This window comes from Balaenoptera acutorostrata, chromosome 12 (genome assembly GCF_949987535.1).
Source record: "Balaenoptera acutorostrata chromosome 12, mBalAcu1.1, whole genome shotgun sequence".
Classification (NCBI taxonomy): domain Eukaryota; kingdom Metazoa; phylum Chordata; class Mammalia; order Artiodactyla; family Balaenopteridae; genus Balaenoptera; species Balaenoptera acutorostrata.
The window spans coordinates 15,498,662-15,512,463 of NC_080075.1; the positions used below are offsets into that span (position 1 = coordinate 15,498,662).

General features: G+C 41.5%; 1 long non-coding RNA gene across 1 annotated transcript in view; it reads left to right on the plus strand.

Moving 5' to 3' along the window:
- LOC103008138 (uncharacterized) overlaps positions 1-12,991 on the plus strand; it is a 28,475-nt gene extending 15,484 nt beyond the window's left edge. Inside the window, exon 5 of the long non-coding RNA XR_450417.2 lies at positions 12,297-12,991. This is a non-coding gene — a long non-coding RNA (uncharacterized LOC103008138). The remainder of the gene's footprint in view (positions 1-12,296) is intronic.
- The last annotated feature ends 811 nt before the right edge of the window (positions 12,992-13,802 follow it).

The window sequence follows — 13,802 nt, forward strand, 5'->3', positions numbered from 1 at the left end:
TATAGACTAGGGCACACACCCCCAAAGGAAATTTAGTTTTGGTAAATGGGTGTGACAGATACTGGTAGGAAGGCTGAGTAGGGGAGAGAGGAGGTGAGGGAAGTTGACTGTTTGATTTTTTAAAATATTTATTCATTTATTTAGGCTGCTCTGAGTCTTAGTTGCAGCATGCGGGATCTTTGTTGTGGCACGCGAGATCTTTCAGCTGCAGCATGCGGGCTTCTTAGTTGCGGCATGCATGAGGGATCTAGTTCCCCGACCAGGGATCGAGCCCAGGCCCCTTGCATTGGGAGCTCGGAGTCTTACCCACTGGACCACCAGGGAGGTCCCTAAAGTTGACTGTTAAAAGGTGTACAGAATCAAAGAAGAGGAGCTTGTTATAGGAATGGGGAGCTTGAGACCCAATGATGGGAAGTGACTAGCCAGAGGTCACATGGCTAACAGTTTAGCTATGATTTTTTGTTTCAAGCAATAGAAGAGAAATCTGACGACCTTAAGCAAAAGTAGAGAATTCAATAGAATCGATTGGTGTTGCTCTTGGAACCCATGAAAGAGTTCTGGGCACTGTGTATTGACTTCTCACTATGGAGGGTGAGAACTGACTGCCACCCTTCCCCCCTTCACCCTAACCTCTCAATCATCCCAATAGAATAAGTTCCCTTTACTGCACAATTCTATTATCCCCAGAGTTACTAAATGTCTTGTTTTTCATTTGCTTGGTTTTCAGTGTAGTTATTGCTAATTCAATCCCAAACTCCCGACTCCTACCAGAGTGGTATAAATCTCCCAGTGTGTTCATATGTAATGGGTGTTCCATCAGTTTCATCCTCTTGAAGAAATTTCTCCTAGTGCCTTTGACTTGATCCAGTCTGTATGGGCTGGCTGCTCTTTCAGCCTGCTGTATAGGATGGTCTTGGGGCCTCACTTGGCCATCATCCTGGGGATGTCTTGATTGCACACATATTTAAGAGTGGGGCACAGAACAGCTAACTGGAAGCCTCATGTGCATAATGGGGGGGGGGGCAGGTCAACTGGCGACTTCACTGTAGAGTGATCTGGTGAGGCCGATTCATTGGGAAACCTCTGACAGTACCCATAGGTCTTCCTTGGCTTGGTCAGATTTCCCAGAAAAGTTTCTCCCAGTCTCTTGCCCAGAGGGAATAAGTCTGACTGCCATCTCTCATTGCAAAATTGGGGAGAGGGGCTTCCCTGGCGGTCCAGTGGTTAAGACTCTGCGCTTCCACTGCAGGGAATGTGGGTTCGATCCTGGTCAGGGAACTAAGATCCCACATGCCGCATGGCCCGGCCAAAAGAACAAAGAAAAATGGTGGAAGAGAGATGGTCTCCTCATTTAGTATGTAGAATGTCCCTCCTTAAACCTCCGGTCTCCCATATGACACCTATGCCCTCAGCGGTGACTGAGGTCTCCCAGTCCAGAAAACCTGTTTTACCCTTTCTTAGTGGAAGTCTTAGTATCTTCTGCTGTGGTAGGAGGAGGGATGGGCACTCACTAAGGACTGTTGGGGGAGGGTTGGTGGTCTGATTGCTTCTTAGACATTTAATCAATCCTCCCGTTTTTAAGACCACTTTTAAGACCACCTTACTTTGAGTGAGTGGTACCTGGCGCCTCCAGTCTCAGGCTTTTTGGGGGTTGTCTTTTGGTTTTTCCCACAGCCAGTTTGGGACTCAGCTTTCTCAGGTCTTCTGATTCAGTTATCATTCAACCATCTGCTCTCCAGCTTCCAAAATTCTGTTGCTATGTCTCCTCTCAGGTTCCCTGTGTCCTTGTTCCTTTATACCTTTTTACAAATTCCTCCACTTCCATTTTAGTGGATTTCAGGAGGGAAATATTAATTGATTTCTGCTGACTTTTGGTTGTTTTAAATTTATGTAAAGAAATACATTTGATTCTCTCAAACCTTAGTTCAAAAGCCCTGGGGAAGTGAGCATCAGTCAGGTGCCCCTTCTAGACTAATTAATTTTGCCAAGGAGAGCAGAGCACCAGGACTGGCCTGGGAGTAGACCCTCGTCCCAACCAGGACCAATAATGTGGCAGGAAGCGGAGTCATGTTTTACTAACATGGCAACTCCTGTAGTCATGGAGATGGGCAAGGGCAGTCCCTAAGAAAGGGGCTCGAGACACATAGTTCTTTAGGATCTACTTACAGATAGAAAACAACAGGTTGAAATCTGGGGATCTTTCTATTTCCCCCATCTTGTTGGTCAGTCATGAAGGTAGAAGTCAGAGGGAGAGGACAGGAGAGAAAAAGCCCCTCACATCTCCTGAGGTAGGAGCTGAGTGTCCACAGGAAACTTGTGATTCTCTGCTGCTACTGGATTAGATGAGGGAGAAATTAGTTTATGCACACAAGCTGGAGCAGGCAGAGGGACACAGGGGAGATCTCCGAGAGGGCACTGAAAAGGAAGGCCAAGGGAGAAACACTGACTTGAGTAAGAAGGCCAAGATGCATTATTTGCCCTCCACCCCTTGTGCCTGAACCTGGTTCTCTCTTAGACACTAGCTGTGCAACACCAGTCCCTGCAAAGTGGTCATCAAGAATTTCTGGAAGTCTTTCCGGGTGGCTCACAAAGACTTAGGAATACACGGGCTCCTCTCCGGCATTAGGACTGTCCTGAGTCCCCCACCAGGTATCTTCTGGGACCACTAGGTTCTGGGAGATGCTGGCACTTTGTGATGCTGACACAGCAAAATGTTCTATTGCAGGATGAGGAAAAACCTAGTTCATCCCTACTGTGTTATGTTCACTGGAGGGCCCTAAAGCTACTTATGGCCACACAAATTTGAAAAATAAAAAGGTTTTTCTATTTTTGTATTTCTAGTCTGAGACACACTGTGCCCCTCTCCTCCCTTGACCAGAGTTTTTTTAGTGGGCCAAGATGGTCATGAGTTAGTAACTTAGTGGTATTTTGGGATGAGAGTCTTCCCAGAAGTCTGCTCAATCACTCAGGCAAATGAGCTGCCAGAGACACTCATGCATATCCAAGTCCCAGTTTATGCTCCAAATTATGTTATCCCAGTCTCAACATGTTCAATGTGTTTTTTGGTGTGTGTTGATTAACGTTAGGGAAAACCAACTAAAGGGGAAACCAGCTCCGCATCTCTGACTCCTCTGTGATTAAAAGTGGATGAGGCTCACTACATGTGTGTTTAAGGACAGTCCTTTAAAAACTAGGACTAGGGGGCTTCCCTGGTAGCGCAGTCGTTAAGAATCCGCCAGCCAATGCAGGGGACATGGGGTCAAGCCCTGGTCTGGGAAGATCCCACATGCTAAGCCCGTGCACCACAACTACTGAGCCTGCGCTCTAGAACCCTTGAGCCGCAACTACTGAAGCCCACACACCTGAAGCCCATGCTCCACAATAAGAGAAGCCACCTCGATGAGAAGGCCACACACCGCAACGAAGAGTAACCCCCGCTCACCGCAACTAGAGAAAGCCCGTGGGTGGCAGTGAAAACCCAACACAGCCAAAAATAAATTAAAAAAAAAAAAACTAGGACTAGGACTGCTCTTAGTTGCAGTAACAGAATACCCAACTAGTGGGGCTTAACCCAGGGGTGAACAAACTATGGTCTGCAGGCCAAATCTAGACTTCACCTGTTTCTGTAGAGTGCAAGAGCTAAGAATGGTTTTAAATTTTTTAAATTATTGAGCAAAAGTCAAAAGAAGAGTAAGACTTTGTGACATGTTAAGATTTTATGAAATCCAAATTTCAGTGTCCCTAATAAAGTCTTATTGGAACACGTCCATGCTCATTCCTTTACATGTTGTCTATCACTGTGTTCATGCTACAACAGTCAAGTTGAGTTGTTGTGAGAGACAATATATGGGCTGCAAAGCTTAAAATATTTATTTTCTGGCCCTCAAAGAGGATGCTTATTCCTGGCTTAACCAGAAAAAAAATCTGTTATTTATACAAGAAATCTGAACATAGGCATTTCCAAGATTTAGTTCAGTAGTTCCACAAAGAACAGGTGCTGAGTTGGTATCTCTAAAATTGTCATGGTCTTCTCCTCATAGTCACAAGATGGCTTCATTAGCTCCAAGTATCACATAAGATATCATATCCAAAGGCAGGAAACAAGGGAACAAAGGGGAGACAGAGAAGGGCCTCATTAGCATGCTTCTTTAAATTTATCAGAGAATTTTTCCCAAATTCCCCTAAAAAGGCTTCCTCTCAATCTCATTGGCCAGCACTAAGTCATTAGGTCACATGAACTCCCAGCTGCAATGGAAGTGGGTAAGGCCACTGTATAGCTATGAGTGACTCCCACGTACTTGAGCTATGGCTATGGCCAGGTGGTGGATTAGTGGCAGTGGTGTGACAGCCAGTTGTGCACATCTCTTTCCTACTCTGCATTTTGAAGTTGGTTGAAATTGACCATGGGAGTATTTACACCACAGAAATTGGCAAACACTATAAATCAAGCAGTTTTATCAGCACATCACTGACTAGGGATGTTTTTTATTTTGCTTATACTTTTCTAAGTTTCCTACAATGAACATGAAGTTTATAATCAGGAAAAAAAAGTTTGCTTTTAAAACAAAAGAGGCCTTACCTTACACCATATTTAAAAAAATAACTGAAAATGGATGAAAAACCTAAATGTAAAAGTTGAAACTATAAGACTCTTAGAAGAAAACAGAGGGTAAAAGCTTCATGATGTTGGATTTGATGATGATTGCTTAGATGTAACAGCAAATACACAGACAACAAAAGTAAAATATATATAAATTAGACTACACCAAAATTAAAAATTTCTGTGTATTAAAGACACAGTCAACGGAATGAAAAGGCAACCCATGGAATGGGAGAAAATATTTGCAAATCAGATATCTGATAAAGAGTTAATATCCAGTATATAAAGAACTACAGAGAAGCAAGAAGAACGACAATCCTGCAGCCTGTGGAACAAAAACCACATTCACAGAAAGATAGACAAGATGAAAAGGCAGAGGGCTATGTACCAGATGAAGGAACAAGATAAAACCCCAGAAAAAACAACTAAATGAAGTGGAGATAGGCAACATTCCAGAAAAAGAATTCAGAATAATGATAGTGAAGATGATCCAGGACCTCGGAAAAAGAATGGAGGCAAAGATCGAGAAGATGCAAGAAATGTTTAACAAAGACCTAGAAGAATTAAAGAACAAACAAACAGAGATGAACAATACAATAACTGAAATGAAAACTACGCTACAAGGAATCAATAGCAGAATAACTGAGGCAGAAGAACGGATAAATGACCTGGAAGACAGAATGGTGGAATTCACTGCTGTGGAACAGAATAAAGAAAAAAGAATGAAAAGAATGAAGACAGCCTAAGAGACCTCTGGGACAACATTAAATGCAACAACATTCGCATTATAGGGGTCCCAGAAGGAGAAGAGAGAGAGAAAGGACCAGAGAAAATATTTGAAGAGATTATAGTCGAAAACTTCCCTAACATGGGAAAGGAATTAGCCACCCAAGTCCAGGAAGTGCAGAGAGTCCCATACAGGATAAACCCAAGGAGAAACACGCTGAGACACATAGTAATCAAATTGGCAAAAATTAAAGAAAAAGAAAAATTATGAAAAGCAGCAAGGGAAAAACAACAAATAACATACAAGGGAACTCCCATAAGGTTAACAGCTGATTTCTCAGCAGAAACTACAAGCCAGAAGGGAAGGGAGTGGCATGATATACTTAAAGTGATGAAAGGGAAGAATCTGCAACCGAGATTACTCTACCCGGCAAGGATCTCATTCAGATTCGATGGAGAAATCAAAAACTTTACAGACAAGCAAAAGCTAAGAGAATTCAGCACCACCAAACCAGCTCTACAACAAATGCTAAAGGAATTTCTCTAAGTGGGAAACACAAGAGAAGAAAAGGACCTACAAAAACAAACCCAAAACAATTAAGAAAATGGTCATAGGAACATACATATTGATAATTACCCTAAACGTGAATGGATTAAATGCTCCAACCAAAAGACACAGGCTTGCTGAATGGATAAAAAAACAAGACCCATATATATGCTGTCTACAAGAGACCCACTTCAGACCTAGGGACACATACAGACTGAAAGTGAGGGGATGGAAAAATATATTCCATGCAAATGGAAATCAAAAGAAAGCTGCAGTAGCAATACTCATAGCAGATAAAATAGACTTTAAAATAAAGAATGTTACAAGAGACAAGGAAGGACACTACATAATGATCAGGGGATCAATCCAAGAAGAAGATATAACAATTATAAATATATATGCACCCAACATAGGAGCACCTCAATACACAAGGCAACTGCTAACAGCTATAAAAGAGGAAATTGACAGTAACACAATAATAGTGGGGGACTTTAACACCTCACTTACACCAATGGACAGATCATCCAAAATGAAAATAAATAAGGAAACAGAAGCTTTAAATGACACAATAGACCAGATAGATTTAATTGATATTTATAGGACATTCCATCCAAAAACAGCAGATTACACGTTCTTCTCAAGTGTGCATGGAACATTCTCCAGGATAGGTCACATCTTGGGTCACAAATCAAGCCTCAGTAAATTTAAGAAAATTGAAATTGTATCAAGCATCTTTTCTGACCACAACGCTATGAGATTAGAAATGAATTACAGGGAAAAATATGTAAAAAACACAAACACATGGAGGCTAAACAATATGTTACTAAATAACCAAGAATCACTGAAGAAATCAAAGAGGAAAATTTTAAAAACCTAGAGACAAATGACAATGAAAACACGACGATCCAAAACCTATGGGATTCAGCAAAAGCAGTTCTAAGAGGGAAGTTTATAGCTATACAAGCCTACCTCAAGAAACAAGAAAAATCTCAAATAAGCAATCTAACCTTACACCTGAAGGAACTAGAGAGCGAAGAACAAACAAAACCCAAAGTTAGCAGAAAGAAAGAAATCATAAAGATCAGAGCAGAAATAAATGAAATAGAAACAAAGAAAACAATAGCAAAGATCAATAAAACTAAAAGTTGGTTCTTTGAGAAGATAAACAAAATTGATAAACCATTGGCCAGACTCATCAGGAAAAAGAGGGAGAGGACTCAAATCAATAAAATTAGAAATGAAAAAGGAGAAGTTACAACAGACACCGCAGAAATACAAAGCATCCTAAGAGACTACTACAACCAACTCTATGCCAATAAAATGGACAAGCTGGAAGAAATGGACAAATTCTTAGAAAGGTATAACCTTCCAAGACTGAACCAGGAAGAAATAGAAAATATGAACAGACCAATCACAAGGAATGAAATTGAAACTGTGATAAAAAATCTTCCAACAAACAAAAGTCCAGGACCAGATGGCTTCACAGGTGAATTCTATCAAACATTTAGAGAAGAGCTAACACCCATTCTTCTCAAACTCTTGCAAAAAATTGCAGAGGAAGGCACACTCCCAAACTCATTCTATGAGGCCACCATCACCCTGATACCAAAACCAGACAAAGATACTACAAAAAAAGAAAATTACAGACCAATATCACTGATGAATATAGATACAAAAATCTTCAATAAAATACTAGCAAAAAGAATCCAACAACACATTAAAAGGATCATACACCATGATCAAGTGGGATTTATCCCAGGGATGCAAGGATTCTTCCATATACACAAATCAATCAATGTGATACACCATATTAACAAATAGAAGAAGAAAAACCATATGATCATCTCAATAGATGCAGAAAAAGCTTTTGACAAAATTCAACACCCATTTATGATAAAAACTCTCCAGAAAGTGGGCACAGAGGGAACCTACCTCAACATAATAAAGGCCATATATGACAAACCCACAGCAAACATCATTCTCAATGGTGAAAAACTGAAAGCATTTCCTCTAAGATCAGGAACAAGACAAGGATGTCCACTCTTGCCACTATTATTCAACATAGTTTTGGAAGTCCTAGCCACGGCAATCAGAGAAGAAAAAGAAATAAAAGGAATACAGATTGGAAAAGAAGAAGTAAAACTGTCACTGTTTGCAGATGACATGATACTATACATAGAGAATGCTAAAGATGCCACCAGAAAACTACTAGAGCTAATCAATGAATTTAGTAAAGTTGCAGGATACAAAATTAATGCACAGAAATCTCTTGCATTCCTATACACTAATGATGAAAAATCTGAAAGAGAAATTAAGGAAACACTTCCATTTACCATTGCAACAAAAAGAATAAAATACCTAGGAATAAACCTACCTAGGGAGACAAAAGACCTGTATGCAGAAAACTATAAGACACTGATGAAAGAAAGGTGATACCAACAGATGGAGAGATATACCATGTTCTTGGATTGGAAGAATCAATATTGTGAAAATGACTATACTACCCAAAGCAATCTACAGATTCAGTGCAATCCCTATCAAATTACCAATGGCATTTTTTACGGAACTAGAACAAAAAATCTTAAAATTTGTACGGAGACACAAAAGACCCCGAATAGCCAAAGCAGTCTTGAGGAAAAAAAACAGAGCTGGAGGAATCAGACTCCCTGACTTCAGGCTATACTATAAAGCTACAGTAATCAAGACAATACGGTACTGGCACAAAAGCAGAAACATAGATCAATGGAACAAGATAGAAAGCCCAGAGATAAGCCCACGCACCTATGGTCAACTAATCTATGACAAAGGAGGCAAGGATATACAATGGAGAAAAGACAGTCTCTTCAGTAAGTGGTGCTGGGAAAACTGGACAGCTACATTTAAAAGAATGAAATTAGAACACTCCCTAACACCCTACACAAAAATAAACTCAAAATGGATTCGAGACCTAAATGTAAGACCGGACACAATAAAACTCTTAGAGGAAAACATAGGAAGAACCCTCTTTGACATAAATCACAGCAAGATCTTTTTTGATCCACCTCCTAGAGTAATGGAAATAAAAACAAAAATAAACAAATAGGGCCTAATGAAACTTCAAAGCTTTTGCACAGCAAAGGAAACCATAAACAAGACGAAAAGACAACCCTCAGAATGGGAGAAAATATTTGCAAACGAATCAATGGACAAAGGATTAATCTCCAAAGTATATAAACAGCTCATGCAGCTCAATATTAAAAAAACAAACAACCCAATCCAAAAATGGGCAGAAGACCTAAATAGACATTTCTCCAAAGAAGACATACAGATGGCCAAGAAGCACATGAAAAGCTGCTCAAGATCACTAATTATTAGAGAAATGCAAATCAAAAGTACAATGAGGTATCACCTCACACCAGTTAGAATGGGCATCATCAGAAAATCTACAAACAACAAATGCTGGAGAGGGTGTGGAGAAAAGGGAACCCTCTTGCACTGTTGGTGGGAATGTAAATTGATACAACCACTATGGAGAACAGTATGGAGGTTCCTTTAAAAACTATAAATAGAATTACCATATGATCCAGCAATCCCACTACTGGGCATATACCCAGAGAAAATCATAATTCAAAAAGACACATGCACCCCAATGTTCATTGCAGCACTATTTACAATAGCCAGGTCATGGAAGCAACCTAAATGTCCATCAACAGACGAATGGATAAAGAAGATGTGGTACATATTTACAATGGAATATTACTCAGCCATGAAAAGGAACGAAATTGGGTCATTTGTAGAGACGTGGATGGATCTGGAGACTGTCATACAGAGTGAAGGAAGTCAGAAAGAAAAACAAATATCGTATATTAACGCATATATGTGGAACCTAGAAAAATGGTACAGATGAACCAGTTTGCAGAGCAGAAAATGAGACACAGATGTAGAGAACAAACGTATGGACACCAAGTGGGGAAAGTGGTGGGGGGTGGAGTGGTGGTGTGATGAATTGAGCAATTGGGATTGATACATATACACTGATGTGTATAAAATTGATGACTAATAAGGACCAGCTGTATAAAAAAAAATAAAATTAAATTCAAAAATTAAAAAAACCCAAAAAACTACAAGTTAACAACAAAAAAATAGAACAAACAACTCCATTTAAAAATGGACCTGGGACTTGAATAAACCATTTCTTCAAAGGCGATATACAAATGGCCAATAAACACATGACAAGATGCTCAGTATCACTGGGGATGTGATTAGGGAAATGCAGATCAAAACCACAGTGAGATACCACTTCATAGCCATTAGGATGGCTACTATTAAAACAAAACAAAACAGGAATTCCCTGGTGGTCCAGTGGTTAGGGCTCCGCACTTTCACTGCCGAGATCCCATGTTTGATCCCTGGTCAGGGAACTAAGATCCCACATGCCTCGCAGTATGGCCAAAAATAAATAAATATTAAAATTAAATAAAACAAAACAAAGTAAGTGTCGTTGAGGGTGTGGAGAAATTGGAATCCCTGTATGCTGTTGATGGGAATATAAAATAGTGCATCCACTATAAAAAGCAGTATGTGGTTCCTCAAATTATTTAAAATAGAATTAGCATATGATACAGCAATTCCACTTCTGGGTATATATCCAAAAGAATTGAAAGCAGAGTCTTGAAGAGATATTTGTGCATCCATGTTCATAGCAGCATTGTTCACAATAATCAAAAGGTGGAAGCAACCCAAGTGTCCGCTGATGGATGAATGGATAAACAAAATATGATGTGTACATGCATGCAATGGAATATTACTCAGCCTTACGATGGAAGGAAATTCACATGCTACAACATGGATGAATCCTGAAGACATTATGCTAAGTGACATAAGCCAGTCACACAAATGTATGATTCCATTTATATGAGGTTCCTGGAGTAGTCAAATTCACAGAGACAGAGAAGAATGGTGGTTGCCAGGGACGGGGGGGAGGGGAGAAAGGGGAGCTGTTGTTCAATGGGTACTGAATTTCAGTTTTGCAAGATGAAAAGAGTTCTGGAAATTAGTTGCATAACAATGTGAATGAACTAACACTACGGAAGTGTACACTTTAAAAATGGCTAAGATGGTAAATTTTATGTTACATGTATTTGACCACAGTTAAAAATAAATTTCTTTTTCTGGAGACAGTGTCTAGAGGCATTTAGAAGGGTCTGGCATTTGACATATCATCCTAGGCTATCCTACAAAACTATTACTCCTGGTAATAGAATTGTTTACCTTTATACCAAGAAGGTTAGGAAAGCACCAAATCTGCAAGTGGCATGTGCCCAGGCTGACTTCGAGAAGTTTGTGCCGTGAGACCTAAACTTCTTATGAGGTTGCCTAAAATGAAAAAGTATGTCAGCAGGGCTTACAGTGGTTTCAAGTCTGACAGGATCAAGCATGCTTTCCTTACCGAGGAGCAGAAAATTGGGGAAGTGTTGAAGGACAGAGCACAAGCACAGTTAGTAAGCTAAATTTTAAAAAGTAAAGCTCTTTCGAATCATTTTTTTTTAATTTAAGGTAATTTAAGGTTGAGGTGGGAGGTGGAGTTAAAGGGAAAATATTCTGAGTCCAGGTGAATCCAGACTCTAAGACAGATTGACTTGAGAAGCAGCTGAAGGCATCAGCTGGTAACTCAGTCTGGACAGTAAAGCCCCTGAAGGCCAGGAGCTGGACTTCTGGCTATTTGGGTCAGAAACAGCAGCCAAGACAGTCCTGCCTACTTCGAATTAGGGAGATCCTTTGTCACACAATAAAGAATGCCAGGTTAGAATTATCAAATTATGGTATATTTTAAATGTTCACCTGTAACTAATACTTTAACATAAAAGATACAATAAAATACAATTGTATGATTCACAGAATCTTAATGAAATATGAATCCCTTGTGCAGCAAGGCCAGTCAGTAAGCCACACGTTTAAATCTGATAAATGTCTTTTTTTTCATTTCCCTCAGGGCCTCTCTGTGACGGTATATATAATCCTATTTGGAAATAACGTCAAGAGTCTAAATTTGAGACCCATTATGAAAGTGAGGCCCAGCCTAGCTGCCCTCCTGGCCAGCCGCCCTACACCCCACCCCACGATAGGCCAGCAAGGAAGCCACTGGGGATCTGGGGATCTGAGTATCTGGCTAGAGTGATTCCTTCTCCTGAGAATTATTATTATTATTATTATTATTATTATTATTATTATTATTATTATTATTATTTGGCCACGCCACAAGGCTTGTGGGATCTTAGTTCCCTGACCAGGGAGCGAACCCATGCCCCCTACGCTGGGAGCATGGAGTCCTAACCACTGGACCGCCACGGAATTCCCTCCTGAGAATTATTTTTGCTTCATGGGCGGACAGAGATGTTTCCAGATGTCTAATCTTCAGTCTTCTGCCCTTTTCTCTCTACACAGATTCAGCCATTGCATCTATGTGGTTACCTCCAAAGCCCCCAGCCCCGCCTGACCTTTCTGGTGACTCTAGACCCACACATCCACCTGCCTGAGGGAAAGTTCCATGTTGCTGTCAGACCAGCGCTGGCCCCAAAGTTCAGCGCTCCAAACTGACCTCATCGTTATTCCAGGCTTGAAACCTAGGATCTATTTTCCACTCCTGCCTCTCCCTTGGCACAGTTAGTCCCCACAGCAGAGTCACCCGCTGCTGCTAATGGCTTTCACACTCATCACATTGTAAACGGCTGTGAGAGGGCAGTGGGTAGGTGACCTGTCACACAGACCAGGCAGAATGGGTCCCCACCTGGAATAGGCTGGCATCGGTATAGAAGTCCGTTACAAACATTAAATGTGGTGTGTGTGGTGCTTCCCTGGTGGCACAGTGGTTAAGAACCCGCCTGCCAATGCAGGGGACACGGGTTCGACCCCTGGTCTGGGAAGATCCCACGTGCCGCGGAGCAACTAAGCCCGTGCACCACAACTACTGAGCCTGCGCTCTAGAGCCCACGAGCCACAACTGCTGAAGCCCGCACGCCTAGAACCCCCACTCTGCAACAAGAGAAGCCACCGCAATGAGAAGCCCGCTCACCGCAATGAAGAGTAGCTCCCACTCGCCGCAACTAGAGAAAGCCTGCACACAGCAACAAAGACCCAATGCAACCAAAAATAAATAATAAATAAATAAAAGTGGTGTGTGACGGGGCGGGGGACAAGGGGATGAGGGCAGGGGAGATGGGAGGAGGCAGAGATGTGGTCAAGGTCTATGTCAGATCACCAAGGTAAGAGGGGTCAACCAGCAGGGCAAGCGTAAGAATTGAAGTCATGAGCCAAGAGCAGACCTGGGAGCTGAGTTGGCGGGGCTCATAGGACAGAGCATGGGAGCTCTCACTGGCTTATAGGGATGGAGTTTGCTTTGGGGGTCAGGGGTGGGTTCCCCTTGGAGAGGCCCAGGCCTGCATTTTCTCAGCTGTGTTGTGGCCCTGGGCTCGTGGAATCATGTACACCTATCAATTCCCTCCTTTCCATCCTCCTGACCACACCCCAGCTCAGAGGGATTCCTTACTTGCCTGAAATTTGGGAACGGTCTGATCTCTCTGCCTGGCATCAGACCATTATGCATTGCAGCCTCTGGAGAAGGAGCAACCAACATGCACTGCACACCTGCTGAGGCCTTTTGTGGATTTTATCACATTCATCCTGGAGTCAAGACATGATGGTGACATCTGACATTTTTTCCGTACCTCTGGTTTTTGTTTTATTTTCACAAACACTAACTCATTTGACCCTGTGGTAACCCAGTGAGGTGGTCAGAGCCCTATTTGGTGGATGAGAAAACTGGAGCCAGAGGGATTAAACTGATGACCCAAAGGCACCCAGGTCCTTGTTACTCAAAGTATACTCCATCAGTATCACCTGGGGGCTTGTTAGAAACACAGGATCTTGGGCCCACCCAGGCCACCAAACCAG